Genomic DNA, 764 nt, shown 5'->3' on the forward strand with positions numbered 1-764 from the left:
CAACATAGTACCACTGGTCTGGTCGTGTTTCATCATGGATTGTTGTAATTCTGTTTACAACAAACGTTTGGAATTTCTTGTCCCTGTTTACAATATAGCTCAACACACATGTACTGTCGGTCCAGAAGAACTCTTCATCCACTTCAACACCCGACTCATGCTGCATCATCCTCTTCAATCTAACTTGGGGTGTTTACCTTGACTTCCCTATCGAAAAAGCACAATGGCCATCTTAAGCTTCATTGACGACTCAAAAGGTATGAAACAGCACCATATCCTTCCCCTGAGAAATGGTGAAGTTGGCCAGACACTATACGGCCAAAGTTCTTGGGTTTTAAACAATGTTCAACGGTGAACTGTTCAAGTTTCCGAAGTTCCTTCAACCAATCTCGCCAACGCACTAAATCTTCATGTGGAGTTCTGTAATCCCAATCTAATCCTTTCCGGCACAGATCACGCAGATTGCTTTCACAGGCAGAATCAAAGGGGCAATGAACCCTAGAGGGTCATAAATTGAGCTTATGACAGAGAGAATACCCCTCCTCCTTGGGGGTCGGTCCTTCACAACAATCTTGGCACAGAATCGATCTGACTGGACATCCCACTGAATGCTGAGGGAAGGCTCAATAGGCAAGTTCTCAAGATCAAGCTCTCTGACAGATCCGGCTCTCTCAGACGCCGGGACTGACTGGATGACATCATAGGCATTCGAAATCCATTTTGTTAAGCGGAAACCTCCTTTGGGCTAGCAAGTGACGTAGCTG

The sequence above is a fragment of the Montipora capricornis genome, chromosome 9, assembly GCF_036669925.1.
Source record: "Montipora capricornis isolate CH-2021 chromosome 9, ASM3666992v2, whole genome shotgun sequence".
Classification (NCBI taxonomy): Eukaryota; Metazoa; Cnidaria; class Anthozoa; order Scleractinia; family Acroporidae; genus Montipora; species Montipora capricornis.